Below are 26,233 nucleotides of genomic sequence, written 5' to 3' on the forward strand. Positions count from 1 at the left end.
CGTGTCACTTTTACTTAGACTGATGAGATCACAATGCCCCTTTCCAGTGTGACTGATGGTGCCTGGATGAATAATTGACCAATAAATTACCACTTCTGGATCAAAGAGATGAGATCCCCGGCTGCCAAGAAGGCTCACCAAACACCACAATAAAAAAAACCAAGATAATTAATTAAGGCTCAGTTTTGCCACCCTTACACACACTGAGCAGCACCTGACTTGATGAGTAGCACAAACTCCCTGGAAGAAATCCACACAGCCACTAATTCAGCCTCATTTAAATCCCTCCTTAAGACTTCCTTCTGCCAGCATGTCTACAGAATGCTGCCAATTGACAGAAGCTAGGCAGGTGGTGGGTTATGTTGTTCAGATAACTAATCTGTGTAAAAATATGCTCATATTTCTACTACCTCCACCTCTCACCACTTGCACCTATATTTCATGCACCCATTGCATCTGATTACTATCTTAAACCTCAACTTATTCCATGAAGGCAGAACTCACCCCTACACCCGCCCAGACCCTGCTGTATTCACGGGGGCTCTGTATGGGAGCAAGGGCCTGTCCATGAAGAGCTTATTGCAGGGTCAGAGCCCATGATTGTAAACTTTTCAGTGCAGGGACTGTCTCTTTATTGATACAGTGTGACCCAGGCACTGTACTGGGAAACGGGAGACCTGGAATCTATTTCTGGCTCTGGCACAGGCCTGCTGGGTGATCTTGGGCAAGTCATCTTACTTCTTAGAGTCTGTTTCCCTATTTGCAAAATAAGGATAACAACATGTATCTCCTTTTAAAAGTGCTTTGAGATCTATGAATGAAAAGAACTAGGTATTATTATTATTTGATGTCTGTACAGCACCTAATACTACGGGGTTCTGATTAGGGCCTCTAGGTGCTTCCGTAATACAAATCAGAATTAACAATAATTATGCATCCTACTACTTATGGATATTACAAAGCTTCTGTGGATTCCTTCTCTTTAAAACACAGAAAGCAGCATCAGAAGCCCTGGCAGAGGAAAGCCATACAACCACAGCGGATGGAGGTTACATGCTGATGGGCAGCGTAGACAATGTGCCCCTCTTGCCTCATTTGCTGCTCATTGACATTGAAAAAGCTGGAAGCAAACAGGGTGCATGGAATGACAAATGATACAGCACTGCTTAAAGGTGCTGCTATTTGTTTTTAGCTTGGCAATTTGGCAGGGCTTGTTCTAAATGAGTGTGCTACGGACAATGAAATGTGTTAGGGGTCAACGTGAAAAGAAGGTGGTGGGTCTCCATCACCAGGCCCCTGCTTTGAGTGCACCTCTGCTTCAACACCCTCTCTTCACCCAACCCCCACTTCCTTCTCCCCCAATGGCTGCTTCTCTCATTCCTCCCCCCACTTCTCTGTGACTCATTTTGGGTGATGGGATATAACTGGGAGTCACAGGGTAAAAGTAAGAAACTGAAGTTTAGGCTGGAATAATCAAGGAAGACAGAGTCAATAAGAACTATGAGACTCTGTAGTAGTCTCCCAAGGGATGTGCTGGGAGCTTTGTACCATGAGCCATTTAAAAGTGGACTGGACAAAACACTGCAGAATTTAATGTTGGGAGCACTCCAGAACTGGACAGGTTATAGATTAGATTTGACCTAATGTGTCTTCTTTTTCTCTGACATCTATGATACTCCATGCACAGGAACATAGGACATACCACACTGGATCAGACCCATTGTCTCTGACAATCACCAGCATCAGATAATTCAGAAGAAGGAAAAAGAAAACTCCTTCTTCCTAGCAGACAGAGACTGGCTTACGGCCTGAAGAAAGAGTTTGAATATCTCTTCCAAAAATTGTTAGCATTAACTATTATTACTCTGGTTATTCTTGTTAGCCATATAAATGTCCAGTGCCTTTTAAATTTTGCTACGTTTTGACCTGAGCACAAGGGATAAGCACAATTGCAGTATGTTGTATTAAAATTAGAAGAAGTTGTTAACAAAACTGACTCAAACTGTTCTCAGTAGGCTTCAGGGTCAACAGGCATCACAGCTGAGATGAATGAAGACAGTGTGTTCTGAGGGCTGTTACTTCAGGTTCACCATGTGCAGTAGAATCAGCCATTGTAGTGGCTCAGAAGGTTAATTTTCCAATGGTTATAAAATTTAGATCTGATCCTTCAATCTCTACTCATACAAGTACTCCTATTAATCACAGAGATCACTTGCAAAAATAAAGACCACTTGTGTGAGTAAGGCTACTTATATGAGTAATTATTGGGGCTACAACTATGTTTTCTCAAAGTGTATATTGTGCAGAAATTTATCAGGCCCCCAAAGAAATGTTGATATGGTGCTCCAGTCTGATCCACATCACTTTGAGCTCTGGCAGTAGAAGAAAAAGCAGTAGCTTTTAAGGGTTTTCCCTTAAAACCAAATGTGCGGTCTTATATTTAAAAGTTTACTATAAAATAGAAACAAAATTTGTTTTAGCCGCCATCTAGCGGTATTTTTATGCAGTGCACACAGTATAATATTGTAGAGTAGACTGTGTGGATGCAGTTATGTATGGCACAGCACTTCTTAATTCAAACATCAATAGAGAGGCTAATTGGGGAAAAAATATATGAAAAGTCATAACTTCTAGCAACTATTTCAAATAGCTCAGAATAAAATCATTGTACCATCAGAAGTCTATGCCAAAGGAATGGAGGGCTCCCCTCCAGTTTCTACCCTGAGGTAAACCATGAATGTTTGAGCCATGGAACAAATGTTTGTGGAATGCCCAGACCAGCGTGAACAAATGTCTTGCCACTTGACCGAAGGCTAATCTGTTAACCTGAGTTAAAAAACTCTAGTGCAGACAAACATTCTGTTACTCAAGGGCCTGATCCCACAACCTTTTCTCATGGGTGGGAGCGTTGTAAGAATTAAGTTCTAACATCTCTGTATCTACTCTTTCTAATTCAGATAGTAGATCTATGTTTATTCTTGTCTGCACTGGTTTCAAGCCTAACACTGACAGTTTGCTAAAGTGTGCGTGTGTGCGAAATGAGCCGCCTTTGCAAAGGAAAAAGAATAATGAACATATGGTGGAAAATGTTCAAAGAGACGTAGGAAATTATTATATGGCTAAAACTGAGCAAAACTTTGGACATTGAAGGGAGTGTGTATTAGCTGTTGTGGAAAGTGAACTCCACAATTTCTAAACATTGTGCTATGTTTAATTAACTGAGAGGGAGAACTATTTAATGGATTGTGTTTAGTGTACACTGTCTGGGTCATGTGTTCTGTGAATAATACATACAGAATGTAATGGAATATTTAAAAGCATGTAATGCTACTTAGAGGTTTTTAGATTTCCTTCTTTTTACAGGAGTAATGAGCATAAATCAGACTAATGAAGCAAAATTTCAACAATAAGTAATAACACTGAGCAGTTACAATTCAGAAGTCTCAGACAGCTGGATCCAAAACTCACTGAAGTCAGTTGGAGTCTTTCCTTTGACTTCAGTGTGTTTTGAATCATGCCCAAGTGCTTACAAAGATGATTAGGGACAATTACTCCCCCCACTTTTGCAGATGGAGAAACTGAGGCTCTCGGAAGTCCCTCAACCGTAACAAGGAGGGCTGGGAATGCAATCCAAGACTCCTGCTAGTCAACTGGCTGTGCTATTCATTTCACCATGTTGCCTCCCAGTATTGGCTTTTCCAGTGCTCTCACCAGTTGCTGAACATGGATCTGATTTCTGCATTAGTAGCTTGCCACCCACCTGTAGGCTGCTCTGCATCTGGGTATGGAGGTGGGAAAGTGTTCCAAGATCATTTTGTCTTTGCTTGGCCTGCCCTCCCTCGGGAAACCACATTTATAACTGTCCAAGATCTATTGCTGCTCTGGAGGAACAAGACATACATCAGGTTATAAATGTTCCCTAAAACCACAGTGGCTTCCAATAGACTCTCACAAGCAAAGCCAAAGCAGTTTGTTTTAAAATTAATGTGCGAGCTGTGAGCGTGTCCCCTTTCTGAGCTCAAATAATTAAAGATTTTTAATGTGCTTTGTGGCATTCTGACGGTCCAGCTCTGACAAATCCCTCTCATTTTTACTGTCTCCTCATTCCACTGTGAGTTCAGCCAAGACTTTTTGTAACCGTGTAAGATTTGTCTCTCTCAGCAGCACGGTTTGCTCTGCTGCTTCTGTGGCTCCATTTGCTTTTATACAGAGAAAAGGGACTAATCTACAAGGTTCTAATCTGAATCCACATTTTCCCAACATGATCCAGTGTTTTGGTTCAGACTGCTTTCTAACCGAGTCACAGAGCTTTGATCCAGATATGGATTAGGTTTGGACTCTAGGCTTAATCCAGGCTAGGGCATGGAATTGAGTGACATCCAAATCTTGAAAGCTGCCTCAGCTTTATTATTGCTATTTACTACTTGTTTGCAATAGGGCCATAACACGCTGAGCACTTTCCAGACATACAAGAAGGTGTGGTCACTAGTCTGAGGACCTCGCAGTTTAAGAACTCAGACAAGTAGACAGAGGTCAGGGAAAGAGAACAGTAAAAACTGGGGGTTTTTTTGTTTTGTTTTTTTATACAAATCAACTAGAATCGCTATAGGCAGGAAAAAAAACAGGAGTACTTGTGGCACCTTAAAGACTAACAAATTTATTTAAGCATGAGCTTTCGTGAGCTACAGCTCACTTCTTCGGATGCATAGAATGGAACACACAGACAGGGGATATTTATACATACAGAGAACATGAAAAGGTGGAAGTATGCATACCAACAGGCAGAGTCTAATCAATTGAGATGAGCTATCGTTAGCAGGAGGAAAAAAACTTTTTGAAGTGATGATTAAGATGGCCCATAGAAGGTGTGAGGAGAACTTAACATAGGGAAATAGATTCAATTGGTGTAATGACCCAACCATTCCCAGTCTTTGTTTAACCCACAGTTAATAGTATCTAGTTTGCATATTAATTCAAGTTCAGCAGTTTCTCTTTGGAGTCTGTTTTTGAAGTTTTTTTGTTGCAAAATTGCCACCTTCAAGTCTGTCACCGAGTGGTTAGAGAGGTTGAAGTGTTCTCCCACTGGTTTTTGAATGTTATGATTCCTGATGTCAGATTTGTGTCCATTTATTCTTTTGCGTAGAGACTGTCCGGTTTGGCCAATGTACATGGCAGAGGGGCATTGCTGGCACATGATGGCATATATCACGTTGGTAGATGTGCAGGCAGGAAAGCAGGGATGAAAAAGTGGACAGGGAAGAAGCCTTGTGGGTGTATTGAGAGAAGTCTACAGGGCCAGTGCAACCATTTAGGCGACCTAGGCAGTCGCCTAGAGTGCTAGGATTTGGGGGGCGGCATTTTCTTCGGCAGTGACCGTGGCGGCCGGATCTTCGGCTGCCCCAGTTGCCATCGGCATTTAGGCAGAGGAAGCTGGGGCAGGGGAGCGCGGGGAGGGCCGCCTGCAGCAAGTAAGGGGGAGGGAGGCAGCACGCAGGGGAACTCCCCGCCCCAGCTCACCCCTGCTCCGCCTCCTCCCCGAGCATGCCGTGGCTGCTTCACTTCTCCCGCCTCCCAGGCTTGCGGCGCCTAAGCTGATTGGCGTCGCAAGCCTGGGAGGCGGGAGAAGTGAAGCAGCCACGGCGTGCTCGGGGTGGAGGCGGAGCAGGGGTGAGCTGGGGCGGGCGGGGTGCCTCAGGGCAGAGGGGGAGAGCTGCCACGGGGAGGAGGGGAGGGTGCCTCAGGGCAGGGGCTCGGGGACAGGGGAGGGTGGAAGTTTCGTCTAGGGCGCGAAACATCCTTTCACCGGCCCTGGAAGTCTAATTAGTCAGAGAGCCACACGGAAGAAGGCACAGAGGCAATTCTGTGAGAAACCAACAAACAGAAGAAAGTGGGAATGTTGGTTGACTAGAGGTGGGGACAACATGGGAGATTTGGACCACAAGTCCAGCATCTCCTTGAGAAGTGGAAGCCGGGTCATTGAGAGATTACTGCCATCTTGAACCACACAGTAACCAAATCTGGCAAAAAAGGTCCCTTTAAGCTTTGCATCTGAATTGGACCCAAAATCATCACCATGGGTTTGGGGCTGGGAAAATCCTCTTACCAAAACTGAGTGTGCGCAGGAGGTTCTACCTTCCTGGTGCTCGTCAAAATTTTCTATCAAAAATACTTTTCAGTGACAAATGGCTTTTCAGTCAAAATGGAAATTTCCACAGGACCTATCTATTTTCATCATTTTTTTCAGGTTTTCATTAAAAAAAATGAAAAACAAAAAACAAAAACAAAAAAAATTGATAAAAACTTGGCAAATGTAAAAGATAAATTTTGACCAAAACAAGCAAACAAACAAAGCAAAACTTTTTTTCATAAACATTTTTTTTTAACTGGGGAAAAACCTGCAAATATTTCCCAACTAGCACTAAAAGTCCAGAAACTGTCAAATTAGCAGTGGACATTTATGCTCTGTTTATTCCATACCCTTACTTTCTTAAGTTTTTTTTGTTGAAAAAGGATAACAATCTGGAGGGTTAATTCACCTTACTTTATACCGTGGAGCATTAATGAATGAATAGACTTGTTCAACCACACTGAGCAAAACAACGCTAACCTCCTGGGTTTCCTTGAGGTAGCAAAGATTAGATCAGTAAGAGACACTTCCTATGGTGTAATTAACAGTTTCAGAGCACAGGAATAGCTGTACTGGCTTGAAGGAGCTCTGGTAGAAAACCGTGGGAACACCTAAATTCTACATATTTCCCAGACTGCCTCATATGGCATTTCCTTAATCTGTCCCATAAAACAGTTTGTGGTATGAAATGTGAGCATAAAGACCCAGGAGATATTCAAGTTCTCTATCACTAGTGGATATTCACTGAAGCTGTCCCAATAGGTGGCTGTGTGTGCGCTAAGGGCACCTGAAACTTGAACCCTACTATTTTCTAGACAAAAGCTCTACCAGATTATCCCTGTCTGAGTGGGTAGGAGCTACAATGAGCTGAGAGTCGCCTCCCACTGTTTGCAGGTCTTACAAACAAAAGGGGCACTGAATCAAAGGCTTGAATCTTAAACAGTATTTAACACAGATCGGTGCCTAACTCCCATTTGAAAATACCACTTGGCAGCTAGATGCTTTTAAAAATCTGGCCCTTAATTCCCAAAACACCCTTGAACTCTAGGAAAGTTGAGGCCTGTTTTAAACTCCAAGAGCGTCCTTTCTCTGTTACAATGGGTCAAACCTGAGGGCCCTGAAATCCTCAGGAAGTTTGGAGCTTTGTTTGCTTAAGCCCCTGTCTATTGCTAGAGGACAAGAACCCTGGATCCTGACAAAATAAGAGCCGGCCCAAGAATGATGAGAGGGTCAAAAAGAAGGTTCAGCCCACTTTATTTTCCACTGGCTCCCTGACTCTGCCAAGGACTGGCAGGAATAATACTGAAATGCTGCAAACAACATCGTTCTCTTAGAATTTCAAACCTTGTTTGATCAGACTCAAGGGTTTCCAGCAAGTGATGTAAATTCCTGAACCACACAGAACTTCTGAGCCTGGCCCATTGCTACTTATAAACTACAGATATTTCTGTTAATGTTCTACCCCTTTGCTGCTCCCAAAAAGGATGCTAGGGAAACTAGGAATCAGCTATCAAAACATAAATCATAATCTCTTACTTTAATATCTCAAAGCTCTGACTGGTTTCAGGCTCTCTCTTTTCTCCAGGCACATGCAGGCTTCCTTGTTAAACAGAGTTAGCCAAATATGTCACAGGTGCAGCCCCAATGACTTGAATGGAGTTGAATTTAGTCCTGCTGAGTTTACATCTTGTGCACCTGCTTAGTGGTAGCCAAGCACAACCCTATTGTAGCAACAGATTTCAACAGGATGAATTTGGCTCAGTGGGTTTATGTCTTTGTACTTGCTGTCTCTGCTTCTCTCCTTGTTAAGTATGCAGAATACAAGGAAGCTTTTGGAACAAAGAGCCATTCATTCACTGGGTGACTTCATTACTCTGCTAGATATCTTTACTGGATTTCACTTGATTCTCGGCACTCCTAATTTAATAGAATACTTCACCAACTTAACCTTTTAAAAGGGGGGTTTATTGATAGTGTGGTATACAGACTTTCACATTTCTGGAGGGGGGGGAAAGGAATGGGAGGGAAAGAAAATTAAATTACTTTGCTTAGTGCTCTTAATTGTCTGGAATAATTACCTCCAGTCAATTCTCAAACAAGAGCTTTCCAGAGAACTGAGTATTATAGCTGGTGAAAAGGAAAACAAATTGAGTCCAAAAAACCCCAATTTTGTAACTTATTTAGAAATACCTAATTAACCCTCTGAGTGAAGAATCTAATCAAAGCTTCTCCATTAGATTAATTATTAAAAGCCATTAAAGAGGAAAAACCTTTTGTGTGCTGACTAATGTGCCACAAAGAGCTGTACATGGTTATGTCTCCAAAGCACTGTTCTGACATAGAACTGAACACGCTAAATAGGTGAAAGAGAACTGGAGGGGAAAATGTTATTATTATAACAAACTGAAAAAGGTGACTCGGGGCTGGATTCACAAGTAGGACTTAGACACCTAACTGCCATTTTATTCCCCAAGTCTAACATTTAGGCTTTCCTGGCATTCACAAAGGGGACTGAGGCATTACAATGCTGCGTGTCACACCACCTACCTTCTGGGTGCCTAGAAAATCACAGGAACAACACTGCCATCCACAGAGCCATGTTCCATGTCTAGGCTCTCTGTATGATGAATGGGGAGAGATAGATGCCTAACAATGCTAGACACCTAAGCTAGCCAATGGGAGACGCCAACTACCAGGGTGGTTGCTAGGCCCTGTCCCTCTCTTGGAGATAGACTGACTGCAGAGAGGCACCTAGTTCTGCTTAGCCATCCACCAATGGAAGCTCATCTCCTGGAGTCCAGTGGCCTAGGTGCCTAAGCCACTTCTGAAGGGAATGAGTTAGGTCCCACCTCACTCCATACAAAACAATTGGAGGAGGAGCCAATCTTATAGCTTTAAAGCCAATGGTTGGATCACTTGCCTGCAGTGTTAGGAGATCCAGCTTCAATTCCTCCCTTTCACTGGTGGAGAGAAAGAATTTCAGCAGGGGTGAGTATGTTAACCACTGAGCTCTGGGATAGTCCCGTGTGGGACTCACACAGTTTTTCCTGTTGAAAAAGTGTTCCTCTGTGGCTACATAATGAAAGAGCTATGGGGCTGGACCCTGGGTCTCCCAGCCCCCAGATGGGTGCTCAAACTTTTAGACGACAAAGTCATTCTCAGACGCTCTCTTTCCTCTGTGACCCAATGGAGGTGGGACCAGGCCTCCCATTTCCTATGCAAGTTCCCTAACCACTGGGCTATAAGATGTTCTGGAGGGGTATTTCTCAGTCTCTCCTGTTGAAGCTGCCCTGCTATGTACAATTAATTAACTATTACTTGTGCAGGTGGACAGGCACCCAAACCTTCCACTTTTCATGTGAGTGCACTAGTCATAGGGTGACCAGACATCTCAATATTATTGGAAAGGTCCCAATACTAGGGGCTTTGTCTTATATATGCAACTATACTCTTCTCCGCCCCTACAAACAAAAGTGTCCCAATTTTTCACACTTGCTGTCTTGTCACCCTACCTAGCCACCAAGCTATAAGGTCAATCTCACACGTTCTCTGGTCCAGTGACTAAGTATTTATGTAAAGTAGAAAAGTTACACTAAAACCCCCTTATGAATCTAGCCTCGGTTACTAGCCAATCCCCCTAACCCAGAGGTTTTGTTCCCTTTATTGTTAAAACGGAATACAGTCTGTCACGGAGTCCCCGGGCGATGCTCTGGAACTGCTCCCTACGAAGCCAGTCAGGACTTTGGGGAGCCTCCTCTCCCTTGGAGCAGACTATCTTCAGGGCAAGAAGCTCACATGTCTTCACCTCCCAGGTCTCTCCTTGGAGCATTCAGCATCCTCTGCCCCTCCATGTGCTTCCCACAGCGAGCCTGCCCCAGCTGGGTCCTGGGGAAGCCACAGGGTCCTGCACTCCCACTTTGCAGTCAGACGTGACTCTCAACCAGCCAGTAAAACAGAGGTTTATTTGATGACAGGAACACGGTCTAAAACAGAGCTTGTAGGTACAGAGAACCGGACCCCTCGGCCGGGTCCATTCTGGGGCCCAGTGAGGCAGACCCCCACGTCTGCCCTCACTCCTCGTCCCCCTGCAGCCCCTCCTTCTCTGCTTAGTTCCTTTCCGGGGCCAGGAGGTTGCCTGACGTCTTTGTCTCCAACACCTTCAGTTGGCACCTTTTGGGGGGGGGAGGCCATCAGTTGCTAGGAGACAGAGCATCAGGCATTTAGGTACACTGGCCCTTTGCTCTGCAGCAACCATATACCCTTATTCCACCACCTAGATACTTAAGAACTGCATAGGGGACACTGAGGCACCAACACAGTATTCAGAGAAAACATTAAGAACATTCCCACATCGTCACACATCATGCTCAGAAGTGAATAAAAAATGAAAGGTGGGTAGAACTTCACTGGATATTTTAAGGTGGAATGGCTAAAAGATATCCTATTTAGAATAGGTGAAAGTGGCAGTGCAGGCTTGTAGCTGATCAGCATAGGTGATCCCTGTTGAGTCAATTTAGGGAAGAATAAAAGGACTCCTGCTAATTAAGAAGGAATTCATATGCACACTTTTCTTTCTGGGGAAAGCCTTCCTGTTTAGTACTCATGATAGTGTATAGTAGAGTTTGACCTGTTTTTGCTGCTTTAGTCTTAGTTATTGTAAGCCAGATATGTTAGAAATATAATACCAAATACTGGGAAAGGTTTTTTGTTTCATGTGAAGTGTATGTAAAATGTAGACTCACAACCTCTTCCCTTAGCACAACTCTGCCTTGCCCTAGGCCTACCATGGATGGCACAAAGCAGAAGAGAACATTTCTTCTATTTTCATGTCTTAATATCTTTAACAAGACCAACATTTTCCAAATATTTAATAGGACCATGCACAGTGGGGTGTTCTAAATGTGATGCAAACTAATGTTTGCTATTTGGTACCTTTTGAGTTAAAGCCAAAACCTGAATGAATCTGGATAGCTCAGTCATAATAAGTGAGTGCTCAGACAGATTCACAGCTGGGTTTCAAAAGGGCGCTAATCATGAAAGCAACATTTTTAATCAGGCAGGAACAAAGCAAAAATTCAGGTTTGTTAGGGTAGGCCTAGCTGAGTGTCTAAATAGCTACAATCATATGTATCGTCCTCATACAAACAAACTAGAATCGGAGAGGGCAAAGCAGGAAGTGAAGAGATGAGTGAGAATTTAAAATGAAAGTTAATTGAACTTTATTTTCCATTTGCACAAGCATGTATGTTGGACAGCTGATATATGGAAGCCCCACAGGGGGTCTGTGTTTCAGACTAAAGAACTGTCACCATGTGCAAACTACTTTCCCAACTAAAAACTGAGTCCCAGGACAGTACCATGACAGGCAGACTGACTTGTTACCCCAAATCATTTCTGGGTGTCCTGTTCAAATTAACAAGAGCAACTCAAGGTCCTTGTTTAGTTCAGGAAGAATTTTATTTTACCTTGACCTTAGTTTGAACAAAAAGCCTGGGTCTGAATACTCACAAGCTGCAGGGAACTTATGACTTGAGGAAACTTTACCACAACATTCCATTTATTCACAGAGAATGCATCCTTTTCTAGTTCCCACGAGTTGTCATTTTCTGCTTGTTAGTGGGAAGGAGTGTTGCCTAGCAGTTAGACTTCTGGACCAGAAGTCAGGCCTTCAGGCTTCCTCAGTGAGTCACTTTGTGATATCAGTCAAGTCACTTCCCCTCTTTGTTGTTATTTTCCCTCCTGTAAAACAGGATAATAACTAATTCACAGGGATGTCAGTTAACATTTCAGATTCCTTGAGGGAGGTGCTATAGAAGTGCAGAATAGCAGCAGTATAATATAACTTCCTCAATTGCACTTTGTCAAGGATATTTAGTTACTCTCTCACTACCCAACACACACTTACTTATTTACTCACTTACTCATGAAGACGCTTGTGCAGAGAGCTCTGAGCCTAACTTCTTAGCCTCCAAGGTAGTCACAGAGCTTAAATGCAGGACACTTGCTTTAGGGCTCAGTCAAAACAAGCAGAATGCTAAAAATAAATTGGCATCCCATCTGTTGCTGGGAAAGAAACATGCAGGAGAAGGAATGAAAGGTCAGTAACAAACACCTAGAAATGGATATCCTACAAATTCTGTGGCATGGGAAAAGGGGTCTGATTTTTTTTTTGTCCTTTCCACCACGTGACATAAAAAGACTTTTCCCTAAGAGAGCATTCTTCATGGTGTGGGAAGGCAAAGAACAAATATTGAATCCTGAAACATTAATAATTTACAAATGAGCGACAGCAGATAAACTTGGAGTTACTTGAATGTTAAATATTGGTGAGAGTCTGATCTGAATGACTTGCAAGCCAGACTAGCTGGTTATATAGGCAAAGGGAATATATCGGGGCATAGCTGGTGCCATGTATCAATCATATTCCCATGGGAAAGTGAGAACCTCCACCCTTTATTCTTTCTTTTCTGACCGTAGTAGCAGTTCTAAGGCAAACTGTTTGCCCAGGGAGTACATATTTAGTAACTCAGCAAAATTTTAATGGAGTCTAATGCAAAAGATTGCTCCAGAAAATATACAGTACCCGTGGAAGTTCGATTTGTATGGGGAATAGGTAGTAAGCAATGTGAAGAATCTGGTTAGAGTTTCACTAGATTTCAGGCAAAAATAACCCACTGGCACCTGCCACATGTCTCTGCTGAAGTTGCATCTGAAATAACAAAACTAAACAGAAGAGTAATTAATTTAGAGCCAGCTAAAAGGTGCTAGCCTGATAATGGTGGAGATTAATGCACTGACATGCAGCCACTTCTAAAGTGAAATCCAGCAACTATTTAGCGGAGCACAACAACATTACACACTCATTTGGGACAGGAAGTGAAGAATAGTCCCCTTTCCCACACAGGATATGCCTACACAGCAACTAGACACCTGTAGCTGGCCTGGGCCAGCTAACGCAGGCTTGTTGGGCTTGGGCTGTGGGGTTATCTAACTGTGGTGTAGACTTCCAGGCTTGGGCTGGAGCCCGGGCTGTAGGACCCTCTGAAGTGGGAGGGTCCCAAAGCTCGGGCTGCAGCCCGAGCTTGGAAGTCTACACCGCATTGAAGCAGCTCCACAGCCTGAGCTCCACAAGCCCAAGTCAGCTGGCCTGGGCCCGCCACAGGTTTGTCTTTGCTGTGTACGCTTATCCATAACTAGAGAAGACCATTTTGGTAGGCAGAAGATAATCACCTGAGCCAATGCCCAGGCCAAACTCCAACTAATATACAGTATCAATAAATCTTTCAAGGATGATGTGTCGCCTGAAGGATGTTGTCTTCGGAAACATAGTGCTCCTTAACACCTTGCAAGGTTATAGATCTAGTACTGAATCAGAGGAAAGAATATCATCTAGTGTACACAGAACACTTCCTTTTGCATTTAAACGCTCCTTTAAAGGTCTTTGATTCAAGTATTGACCTAGTCTGATCCTGCTTAATTTATTTAAGAGCTTAGGATCTGAGCCAAACCTCACTGAAATTAAAGAGAATCTTTCCATCCACTGCAAATGGGTTTTTGTATCCGGCCCGAACACTGATCACAGCACAAGCTGTCATTTGGTATAACATTATAATACAGCAATAACCACAAAGCATACCACAATTCTATTCACTTTGACACCCTAGACAGCCTGAACTCCATCCCATTAGAGCACTTTGATTAGTGACATGCCATTTCATGTGTCATTCCCTTAACAAGAACATATTAAAAACCATCTTTCATATCAACACATTTTATAATCTGATGTAGACTACTTCTAGCAAGGTTAACTAATCATAGTGGTAGGAGAAAATATTCTTCTGCATAAATGATGCATCTGCCCAAGTTTGTATGTTAAGTATGACTAATGCCTTATCCAATCTCAGCTTTATGAAGAATGGGCAAATTATATGTAATAAATAATGAACTCTTTCTTTATTAGAATCTAAAATTCTACAACTCACTGCAGATGATGAGGAAGAATATCAGGTAAATAATTTAAGCAGAGGTGATGAAAGATGTTCTAAAACTTAACTCAATAAAACGTCAATTTATTTTATTAGAAAAAAATAAATAGGAAGCGTTAGAGCCCAGAGGATAAACTAATAATGTGATAGGGAAAGAGATTTCAGCCTAGTTAGATGTGGGAATTTCATTTGCGGAAGTCTCTAAAGGTTCATCTGTAGGAGCTGATCCTCATTTGCTCACCCAGCAGGTAGCCTGACATCTTCCTTGTCAATGTAAAATATGTCTGAATGTTGTTTGTTTGGATTATGATACTGGCTATGGGATTTTTTGCTTTGTGGGTTGTGGATTTTTTTTTTTAATATATAACAAGGGGATAGACAAGTAATATGAAATGAGAAACTCACAAGTAAAGGTAGAGTCTGAAATGTCAGAGTCTCCAGTATGTTGTGTTTGTCATTCTGTTCTTGACTATTTATGATTGTTTATTGAAATAAAATGTGAATATGTTACACCAAGTATCCTCTCTAAAATTCATTGGTTCATATCAAGTTAACCCTTCAGAGGCCTTCCTTTTCCATTCTATAGTACCTTTACCCAACAAACCCATACCCTATCTCCAGTTACGATAATCTCTGAGTCTCTATCAAGGTCTATTTTTACAATATACTCCAAAAGAAGAGGCTTGAGTCATAAAAATAAATAAATAAGTGGGTTGGAGCAGTGAAAAATGTTCACATTAAAACCACACGCGACTCACCTGCACAAACACTCGGACCCGGTTTGCCAAGGTTGATGAACCTTTCAGTTAAACTTGGCTAAAGGTTGTTTGAACCTAAGTCACGTTATGGTTTGGATCAGACTTGGGCAAAATTTGTACTTCTGCATGATTTTAGAACAAATCCAAGTAAGAGATGGTGGTTTCAGCCTCGTTTTGCTTTTAGTTGTGTGAGTAGTATGAACCTGTTGCAACTTGTGGAACTCAAAACATAGAAACTGACTTTAACATTACAGAAAAAAATATACTAAATTTTTCACTACTTTCTGATATCTCTTTATATTGAGAATACTAGCAGTGATTTGCTGTAAATCTGGTACATCCCTGGCTTTTTATTATTCCATCCACAAAGATCAGAATCCTAAGCAACTTCTTGACTATAAATAATGCATCAGCTTCTGAATTTTCTCCCTCTAAGGTGGCATCACAGACAGTCCCTCTCTTTTGTATCTTGCACTCTGATAAGGAGGACTCTGCATATATTGCCTCTCTTCCCCAATGCCAACCTTCTCAGAATGGACACTTGAAAGCGATCCCTATACTTTTGCAATATAAATAATAAACAGCTTTTATTCTGGGTGGAATTCACTGGCAACAGATGACTCAAATAATAAATCAGAATAAGGCAGGTGGTCTCTTGGCTGGCATCTCAAAGCTGACGTGCAGCTTTTATGAGGAAGGAGGTGGCCCTCTTAGGAAACCTATCTGTATAAATCTCAGCTACTCAGAAGTTATAGCACTTGGCAATGCCATTAGCAGGCCTTGTTGTAACTCAGGCCTTGATCATGAAAAGTCGCAGGAAGGAGGATGGATTTATGAACTTCCGTGAACCGCCCTAACTCTAGTTTTTATTTTCATACTCGTAAATTAAATTAAAGGTGGCGTAATGCGCTTACTACTAGCCTTGCCAAAAGAAAATTCTAGTAAACCTCAGGATACTGGGGAGTGGAAAACTGGTTCTGAAATATCTCCATGCCCACTTCATCAGTGGGAGCATCTGCCTAGTTTTAGAACTGAACCTCAAGCCGCCTTTGTACACCTGATTGGTAAACTGAGTGAGTTCCAGATTCCAAAAGCGTCGCTCTTTCTCCTATTGCATATAGTTTGTGAGCTTTGTGTCCTCTACTACTGCCCTCTAGATTCAGAATTGTTCAGCTGTGTGTCATAGGGATTCTCCTTAAGCACAGGAAGAAGGGGTCTGTGCTTTTTGCAGCAGGAGGAGAGGATTTGCTGCCAATATGCAGCCCCTTTTGCCCAGGGTTAGGGCAGCAAAGTGACAGTGGAAAAGTTCTAGCTAGTCCATGGATTTGTTACACTGATGTGAAAATGGAACTGAACTCTTGTGAACGCCACATGATCCTGAAACTGCAAGAACTTAAGAAAATGCATCTATATAGATGTAATGTATTGGCTAGTGGAGTACTATTGTCCTCTGACTGATCAGCTGTGTGTCAGAAGCTTTATATTGCTGAAAGCTCAAGGGAGTATCTCCATTAGCTCAAGTGGCAGGATCCTGCACTCTGTCCTCAGTGTTGCTGTGAGTTCACAGGCAACACAGATACCAACATTAAGTTCGTAAGTGGCTCTTGTCTGTTGCAGCATCTTTAGCCACAATGAAAAGCAACTTACCACTGGTTTCCTCCTTTAACTATTATAACTAACAGCTGAAATCCATCATTTAAATTAACTATTTTTTCATTGTACTGCAATGCTCTTGTGCATTGTGGTTTATATTCTCTAGCCAACAACATTAAGTTCTGATGTTTTGCTTCCCTGCATATAGAAATCCCAGTGATATTCAGCACCTGCCTTTATAATTTCTCCTGCCCACATTCAGTTATTCTATCCATATTTTCTAAGCTGCTTACAAAACCTGCATTTTCAAAGGGAAAGAAATATTTAAGCTGTCAGTCTCCATTATCCACTTACACAATGTAATTTAAGGGAATGTCAGGTCACCTTAACGTGTACAGTTATTATCTGTCTTGTATGTTGTCAAATTTTATAGGAAGGAAGCTTACTGCAGGAAAGTAAGAGGTGTTGATTTAAGGATGCTATAAGGAACTGTATAGTTTGCCTAAAGCTGACTCACTGCTCCTAAGGATAACGACTTTCTATTTAAACAGTATGTTGAAAAGATAATTTAAACAGACTGTGATGTACTCCTTAAGCTCCAGCAGATGTATTAACTGCCAGCAAGTGTAATATAACCATCCCCAAATAGTTAGAGAAGAGAGATTCTGAATTATTACTTGCATCTATCAATAACTATGGATGTATGCAGTATTGATGTAGCTGTGTTGGTCCCAGGATACAGTATTAGATATTACAGAGACAAGGTTTGGTGACCAACAGAAGTTGGTCCAATAAAATATATTACCTCACCTACCTTGTCTTTCTAATACAGGGGTGGGCAAATGATGGCCTGTGGGCCACCACCCCCGTGGCGCCGTGGGCCCTGCGCTGCTCCCGGAAGCAGTTGGCACCATGTCCCTGCAGCCCCTGGGGGAAGGCAGAGGGCTCTGTGCGCTGCCCTTGTCTGCAGGCTCCACCCCCCGCAGCTCCCATTGGCCGGGAACAGAGAACCCCAGCCAATGGGAGCTTCGGGGGAGGTATCCACAAATGAGGGCAGCGCGTGGAGCCCTCTGCTCCAGGTCAGCGGTGCTGGGCTGGAGCCCGCACTCCAACCCCCTGCCCTGAGCCCCCTTGAACACCTCATACCCCGTCCTTCACCCCAACCCCTTGCCCTGAGCCCCTTCCTGCACCCCCTCCCACACTCCATCCTGCACCCCAACCCTATATTCATGGCCCTGCATGCAATTTCCCCACCCAGATTTGGCCTTTGGGCCAAAAAGTTTGCCCACCCCTTGTGATGCAGTAGGGACTGTCTGTGTGGGGGATGGGAGAGCAGGGGATGACTTTAGGTGTTGGACAGTACCTGAGTCTGTAACCTGAGACAGGCAGGGGGGAGGGGGAGTCAACACCCCTGCTCTAATAACTTTGGAGACAAAGATTTATCTGAGCCCCAAAATTGAGCAATGGATGATTGTGTGATGCTACCTTGGAAAATATTCCTATTTGTCTGTGTTCTTGGTTCATCTGGGAGCCAAATCAAGTGAAGGACTCGCAAGGGGTGATGGTCAACTAGATGCAGCAATAATGTTCCCAGAGCTTCAAGTCCAGTGTACTAATGTGCAGTTTGTAATTACAGGCAGAACTGGGTTTCCTCAGCCATCTCACATGCTGAGCTGACTGATGGACTCTGTAGCAGCTTATGAAATGTTTTGTCATGTATCTTCTAGTTTTCAGCAAGCCACTGAAAAAACAAACTCACTCACTCATCAGGTGAGTTGTCTCACCACCTATTGGTATGTTTTGTCTACTTGCACTGAATGATAGAAGTCTTCCAGAGCTGATATAAAACAGAGAACTTGTTTACTTGTGATCACTGAACAAAAAAGCTAAAAAAACACAAAGCCCTTTCCCTGATCTCACAAGTGTTAATGGTTTTAACTCCTGGGTCCTGCCAAAATTCCAAGTTGGCTAAATATTTTCTACCTCCTTTTAAATTCCTTGTACAGTTTAACTTTTAAGTTATTCTTCACTTCCTTTCCTAACCTCTTTCGCAGTGTTGCTGTGCATTCTTAAGCAGCTGCTGTGACCTGCCCCAGAGGTGGCTGCATTTTAGTAGCAAGCAATGTGCTTCTGCCATGTTGGCATATGTGGTACTTAAAGGTACTTTAGGCTCCCTTGGAATGTAGGATGACATATAAATTGGCTTGGAAGAATTAAATTTTTATTAATTTTTTATAATTTAGATGGATAAATATGATAGTATTTTTTTAAACTTTTTTTTCCGATTTTTATCTATTTAAATTTTCAGAGTTGTGGGAAATTATGAGGTGGGATCAGACAATAGAGGGAGTAGTGCAATTATTTAATGACAGTAGATGTTGGGATTCAAAAAATTAGAGCTTTATAACCATTAAAACACACATTGTCACCACTGCATGTCAAAATATACCAAGTTAATAGTCTTAAACCAAGTATAAGTTCATAAACAGCATTTTTCTTACTTTGCCTGTCTGTAAATTTCAGTAACTATCAACGGCAATATCTGTTTGTTGTGAAATTATGTTTACCAGCATTTACCAATTAAAAAATCAAATCCTTCCAAGACTACATATAAATGTAAAAATAGTTATAATTGTAACATAAGAATAAGGTGTAGATGGTAATTAACCATTTATCAAGGGTCGTGGTGGATTCTCCATCACTGGCAATTTTTAAATCAATATTGGATGGGTTTTTTTAAAAGATATGTTCTATTTCAAAAGGAATTCTGTTGGGGACATTCTGTGGTCTGTATTGTACTGGAAGTCAGACTGCTGATGTGTAATTTTCCTGCTGAATTGTAGAAGAAGCTGACAGAACTAGTCTCTGGACCGAAATATTCTTCTGTGTAAACTCTATATTCAAAGGGATGTGTGGATTAGGCTCTAATCTTTTATATTTCTCAGAATAAACTCCTTTCAGAATTACGACTGGGTTGAAATGTCTCGTGCATCCATGCGGGGGAGCAACAGACCAAGCAATCTCACTGGTAGGAAGGTCATGGGTATGCCAAACTGCAAAGAAATCATCACACTGACTGGATGTGATAGATAGATGTAGCTTGCATTTGGATTCAGGGCCACTTCACAAGCTTTGAGGACATCTGTTTTAAGAATTAATTAATCCTATACCATTGAAAGAATCTGAGAGAAATCATAGGAAAAGATGTGCAACACTGTGTTTGTTTAGACTTGAATCACGACCAAAGTTATTTACTTCTCAATAGCCTGCAGCTTTGTCCAGGGAATAGAATGCATTGTTAGCCAAATACAGATTTGGGTTGGTATTTTTATCTTTGGTTCTCTGACTCAGTTTATATTTTATTATCGGGGGTTCGTCCAACTGTAGCTCAGTCAGAGAGAATTTTCCTTTTGCTACTCTTTGCTTTTACTTACAGTTTTGCCTACACTTGAGCTTGTTTTTGTTTTAAATATCCCACCATTGCAGCTCACAAATATGTAAGTATCCCGCAAATGAAATCATCCTCCCAACACTCCTGTGCGCTACAGAAGTATTATCAGCATCCCAATTTTTGAAATCTCAGAATAAATGTCTTGCAGAGCTGGGAACAGAATCTGCCTTTTCTGAATCAGGGCCCAATACCTTAACCATCAGACCATCCTCCTTCTCTCTTGATGATGGTTCACATTTTTAATCTTGTATCTGAATGTTTCTTCTATTATCTCCCTCTGGGGTAAGGGATTGAGAGGGAGACAAGAATAATTCCATTCGGTCATGTTACTCTTGCGAACCAAAGCCTGACCATTTGTTAGCAGCCGGAACATTATAACAAACTCTTGCTATGAGCATAAAGAACAGTAGCAAGTATAATAATCATTGTTAGATTAGCCATAACAATAATGAAAATTCTTCATGTTGACAGAGGCCAGTACAGTTTTCAGCCCAAACCGTGTATCCTTCAGAGTAAATGCTGTGGGTACAGCCATACGATCAGCTGCACCTTGTCAAACCCTAATTCCCATCATCATGATTTAGCTTGCAAAACCAACAGCATATTCCCTTGGGTGAATTCACTGCCACGAACTATCTGGAGCCATCATGTAAAAGTACTAATGGTCTCCAATGTAAATCCTGCTTCATTTCTTAATCAACACCCTGCTGCTCCTAGTGGGACACTCTGTGGCCACAGTTCAACATAAATACTGGAAAAAACCAGTACATATTTTTTTCCTTGAACATACTTTCGCAGAAAGGTTAAAAAGAATTTGCACAGGATCAGGCATAGACTATTCTGTTTCTGTTGTGCTATCAATTGTATCAGTTGCTTATTCTTATTGGTCCCATTATATGTTGTCTTATTTGGAGCTGATCATGTTACAGGATATTTGTTTTCAGGGAAACCCTTGAAATTTAAGATGCCCTGTGTAACAAGGATCTGATGTACAGTGCTAATAAGAAACCGAGGGGGCCTGATTCATGACTGCCTTGCACCTTGTCTTGTCATTTATACCAGTTCAACATGCTACCAAATCTGAATGGTACCATTTTAAATCCACTCTGCTTCCACTTTCCATTGGGATAAAGATGCAGGGAAATAGTGAGTTGGGGTCTGAAAACTCATTTCCTGGCTCCAGCCACGTGATCTGGGCCAGGGCTCTAAAGACTAAGTCATCTGTCACATACAGCCACCACTAATGTTACATACACATTTTTGTGTTTTCTGAAGTTCTAAAGTGAGATGTTGTAGACAAAGCAGTGAATCGGTAGTTTCTATCTAAAACTTTGTGACGTGAGACAAACCTGTCACCCTAAGGAAACAATGAAATGTTATGGGTGGGGGTGGAGGGAGTTTGTTTTATTTTTGTTTTTAAGGATTTTTTTTATTATTTAAAACTTTTCTCAGTGGAACATGCAGCGTCCAGCAGGATAAACTTGTTCTAATCAGCAAAGAAAAAAAGAAAATATCTTGAGAGGCAGATACCAAATCTTCCTGCTGACAAAGCATCCAGTCATGTATGAGGCCTGGTCTACACTAGGACTTTAATTCGAATTTATCAGCGTTAATTCGAACTAACCGCTCAACCGTCCACACCAGGAAGCCATTTAATTCCACCCGGCAGGTGGAGTGTGGATGCTAATCGAACACAGTGCACCACTCTGTTGACGCTCTGGACAGCAGTCCGAGCTTGGATTCTCTGGCCAGCCACACAGGAAATGAAAATTTGAATTCATTTTCCTGTCTGGGCGGTTTGAATCTGACGTTCTGGTTGCACATCGCACCTGCAACGATGCAGAGCTCTCCAGCAGAGGAGTCGGGCAATCCCAGAATAGAAAGAGGTCCCCAGCATGGGTGGAAGTCCAGGATCTGATCGCTGTGTGGGGCGAGGAGTCTGTGGAAGGTCTCTAAAGCCATGAAAGACAAAGGATACAGCCGGGATGCGATGCAGTGCGTGAAAGTGAAGGACCTAAGACAAGGGTATCAAAAAGTCAGCCCAGACATGCCGCTTCTACGAGGCACTGCATGCCATTCTAGGTGGGTCTGCCACCAGTGCCCCACCAGTGACGGTGGACTGAAGATGAGGAAGGGTCTTTAGAGGACTGACAGCCAGGATCTCTTCATCACCCTCACAGAGATGACTCGGAATCAGGGAAGGATCAGGCGGTAAGTGCTACAAACAGGGAAACATTTATTTTTTAAGAAACAGGGATTTATATAAAAATAGAAATACTATATAAACATTTTTAAATATGAAACTAAACAAACAGCAGGTCTACACAAACAGCAATGGAGCAAAAGTCCTCTGGGGATATTTCAAAAAGCTCTCAGAGAGCAGCTGGAAAAGCCTCAGCAAGAGGTTTCTTGGGAGAGGTGCCATGCCATCCTCAGGTAGAGGGGGACCATCGCCTCTACAGCATGGCAGCGTAGGGTCCTGGTCTGTGCAGGGCTTCTATTAACATCCGCTCTCTGTGTGCGCCTGACACGCCTCAGGGTGATGTCGTTGTGGAAGTGCTGCATCTAATTAGTGGAATTAGTGTACTGTTACTATTGTGCATGGTAGACTTTTACTTTGCATAAGAATGACCTCGCTTAACAGAGTTTTACTTTGCATAAGAATGACCCTCGCTAACAGAGTTTTACTTTGCATAAGAATGACCCTCGCTTAACAGCCACGTGTTGCAGGCCTCAGAGGAAAAGCATACAGGGTCTTTATCTTTTCTGCTTTGCACATTGCCTCCAGCAGGAGAGCACAGCTAAGCACTATCTGATAAGCAGTCTGTACTGTAAGGCTTACCAGGACTTTGTGCAAGAGGGATGCAGCTGTCTCTCCAATGAGAGCGTATTCAAATCTCGGACTAGTTCCGAGATCTCCCCTGTTTGGTCTTCTTAACTGAAAATGACTAGACTGTGTTTACTGTTGGCAAACATGTATTTGTTCAAGGAAATCACCTACTTTTTCGCATCACACAGCCCTTCACGGACTGCCCCGCCATGAGGCTGGCTCAGATTAGAAAAGACAAGGGACGACATGTTCCAGGAACTGATGGCCAGCTCCAGAGCGGAGGCGGCAGAGCAGAGACAGTCGAGGAGAGCCTGTGTCAGCAGCATCGCACACACATGGAACGGGAGGATAGGTGGCGGCAGGAAGACCAGCAGGCGACTCAAACGCTGCTTGGTCTAATGAGGAGCAAACGGACACGCTCCGCGCCTTGTAGATGTTCTGCAAGACCACAGGCAGGAGGAGAGAGCCCTGCAGTGCATCTGCAACCGCCTCCAACGCCAAGAAGTCCTGTCCCCTCACCCAAAGTGACAAGAAGGAGAGAACTGTCACTGCACCGCAGCAGAGCGCTAATGTACAAGACACCTCTCGCTGTAAATTTGTAGAAGTTCTTCCTTACAGGATCACCCAGTCCCAAATCCAAGTTTCAACCCCACTGTGTATAACATTATTAAAAGCGGTTTGCTGTTACTTGTCAGAAGACTTTGTGGGGATTTTTAATTACAGTGCATAGCCCACATTACCAGGGTACAGACTTGGGGCAGGGTCAACTGCAGGGCACACACAGACTGCAGTCACTAGGCACCAGGGACAGTGTGTGTGGTGTATGCTGTCTTTCCTTGATGTGTAGGGTCCTGGTGCCTGACATCCCCGAATGTAAAGGCAGGCTTCCCTCACATGCATTTGGACCGTAGTCACGATCCTCCCAAAGAGACCTCATCCAGGGGCAGATACTCACCTTCCCCCACCCCTCACCCCCCAACAACGCCCACAGCCATCATGGTAACCTTCCTGCAAACCCACCCATCAGTGCACACCTTAACCAGCACAGAATGCTTCCATGTTTCAACGAAGAAACAGAAATGCAAAGTCAACGAAAGATTTATTATTAATTACTAAAACATGTCCTTAGTTTTAAAACGTCCTTGGGAAGTGGGAAAACTTGGTTTATGATCAGGCTCTCTTAAAATCAAGTGGACAGTCACAGGTTACCCTGCTCTCAAAGCCTCCCTGATGCATATCGCTTCCCGCTGGATATTCTTCAGCACGGGTGTCTGGCTGATCATAAACAGCAGCCAGGCGCTCACAGAGATTGTGGAGCACACAGCAAGCAGCAATAACTACGGGGATATTCTTCTCGCTGATGTCCACCACCATTCTGCACTTGCTCAGCCGGTAGTTGAAGAGTTCCTTTTCAGTGTGGCATTAGATCACTGTAGGCATCTGCACATCCCCAACCGTTATTTTGTGGTCCGGGAAAAAGTGCCTGCCTAACAGACCAGAGTTCCTGAACACCATGAACCTTGCCCGCCCACCCGACGTTGATGTTGGTTGGTCCACCACAGCTTGCAGCACCATTGAAAAGTAGCCCTTTCGGTTAATGTACCGCTGGCCTGGTGGGCTGGTGCCAGGATAGATGACCTGGACATTTCCGACAGTCACTACCTTTGAGCAGTTGGCACAGTCAGGGCTGCTCGCATCCTTGTGTCCTGGCGCCTCAGGGCAGGGACAGCAAGTCACACAGTTCAAGGAAAGTGTCCCGCATCCATCTGAAGTTTCGCAGCCACTCTGTGTCATCCCAGACCTGCAGCACTATGCGGTCCCACCAGTCTGTGCTTGTTTACCATGAACTTGACCCATTGCCACCATGATCTCCACTGCCCGGCATACCCTGCTTTGTGAGAGGTCTTCAGCATCTGACTGTGGAAGAGGTGTGTGTATTTAGTATGGATACACAAATTAATAGTCCTGTAGTGTAGACAAGCCCTAAGACCACAATATAATTAACAACTCCCATTAAGTTTTGCATCATCTATGTGTTATCCCTTTTCTTAAATAAATCAGATAGGAGAAGTGACTCTCCCAATGTTACATTCAATACCAGAGACAGGAATATAACTCAAATCCTAATGACGTTTCTGACATTTCAATAAATTGCAAAAACCAGTACTGTATATGAATGCCAGTATTGTAACCACAGTGTTGAGAGGTATCATCTTGCTGGTGTCAATGTGATCAGGGCAGAGGTCAATTTAAAATAGTGGGTTGGAGGTTCACTCTCCCGTGGGGAAGGAGAAGAAATAAATAGACGTGGTGACATTGAAATATGGATGTGAGGTAATTTCTGTCTTCAAAGGCATATGCAGGCTCTTCACAGGTGCTGATCTACATGCTGCATTTAGCAAAATGTCTACAGATTCCCCGTAAACCACTTTGACACATCTTCCTTTTGCTAATTGGGCACTAATCCATATAATTGTTAGTAGTCGTTTGGACGAATGCAAGTTGACAGGTGACTCTTTCATATAAATGTGTTACAATTGTAGGCTCTTGTGTATTGCTGAGTGTGCTCTCTATTACAGTGTTAGGTTTGGAATGTGTTCCCATTCCTAGAGGGGGAAGCACATATAAATTCTCAGTCTCAGCTGATCACTTATTCCAGACTCCTAAGCTATTTAAAATCCCTAATTTTCAAAAAATGAGGGATTAAAACCTTTCAGTTGACACGGAGTTTATACACTGTCCTTTTGTAGATGGATACCAGCCTCAAATTAGCCGCTTCAGCCCTATTATGTAGCCTATGAATAAAAGTTTTCTAAATCATGCATCTTTGTTTCAAGAAACCTGCACAGCTTTGACCCTAGCCCATAACATGGAGATGGCGCTAAAAGGCTCCTTTTAGATCTTTTCCATCTCTAATTTTTAGGATTCCAGGTTATCCATCATATCATCCCACACTGCCAGTACTTACTGATGGTGCTCCAATCCATCGATGTATATTATAAACAGATTGCACTTGATACAGTGTTATATTTTATATCGTCTGGATAACTCTCCAGAAGACACAGGAGGTTTTGGTAAGTGAGGTTGACAAGTAAATAATATTTAATATGTGCCTGATTTGACTTTACATTTTATCAAGAAGGCAATGGCAAGTGATTGTCAGTGAGAAAGAAGGGAGACACGTAGTGATAAAAAGGCTTGCTATGTTTGTGTACGGTATGCGGATTATATTTAATGAATATGTGCAAAGTGAGCATAATGGCAGTTGACCTCGAGCATGGCTTGGAAACTAAAATAGACACTGGTCTAAATTTTTACATAAGTTTTCAGACTTTAACTTTAATCCTGCGTCAAAAGGATTCCTTGTTGCGTGAGCTGATAATGGTGAATGCATTCAGAAAAAGTTACCTGCTTTTGGACATAGCATCACCTGAGGCTTAAAATTGCCTCAGAAGATGTACACAAATAGCACTTTGTTTTCCTTACTGT

At 42.8% G+C, this 26,233-nt stretch overlaps 1 long non-coding RNA gene across 3 annotated transcripts in view; it reads right to left on the reverse strand.

Annotated features, from left to right (window-relative positions):
• LOC120404934 overlaps positions 1-8,907 on the reverse strand; it is a 66,332-nt gene extending 57,425 nt beyond the window's left edge. Inside the window, exon 1 of one of the 3 annotated variants that reach the window (XR_005598266.1) lies at positions 8,675-8,907. This is a non-coding gene — a long non-coding RNA (uncharacterized LOC120404934). Of the gene's footprint in view, positions 1-7,663; positions 7,774-8,674 lie in introns of those variants that run through there. The other 2 variants (XR_005598267.1, XR_005598265.1) reach the window with 2 other exon arrangements.
• Between the last annotated feature and the right edge of the window lie 17,326 nt (positions 8,908-26,233).

Source organism: Mauremys reevesii, linkage group 4 (genome assembly GCF_016161935.1).
Source record: "Mauremys reevesii isolate NIE-2019 linkage group 4, ASM1616193v1, whole genome shotgun sequence".
In the NCBI taxonomy this organism is placed as follows: domain Eukaryota; kingdom Metazoa; phylum Chordata; order Testudines; family Geoemydidae; genus Mauremys; species Mauremys reevesii.